Raw genomic sequence first — 208 nt, 5'->3', positions numbered from 1 at the left:
TTGCTTTCCAAAAAAGCAATCGCAGATTTGCTGCTTATTTTTCATCTTGAGCTTATTTTCGTCTTTGCTTGCACCGCTCTGCCCGGGGATGCTGTCTGTGGCATGATAAGTTATTTCAAGAAGTGGGGCAGTGCTGTTGGTATGGAGGGGAGCGAAGGCACCGAGATTAAAGGTAGATCTGCACAGATAATTGGGAGCCCGCTTCCCA

The sequence above is a fragment of the Phaethon lepturus genome, unplaced genomic scaffold (genome assembly GCF_000687285.1).
Source record: "Phaethon lepturus isolate BGI_N335 unplaced genomic scaffold, ASM68728v1 scaffold26869, whole genome shotgun sequence".
Classification (NCBI taxonomy): domain Eukaryota; kingdom Metazoa; phylum Chordata; class Aves; order Phaethontiformes; family Phaethontidae; genus Phaethon; species Phaethon lepturus.
This window is presented reverse-complemented; position numbering follows the sequence as displayed.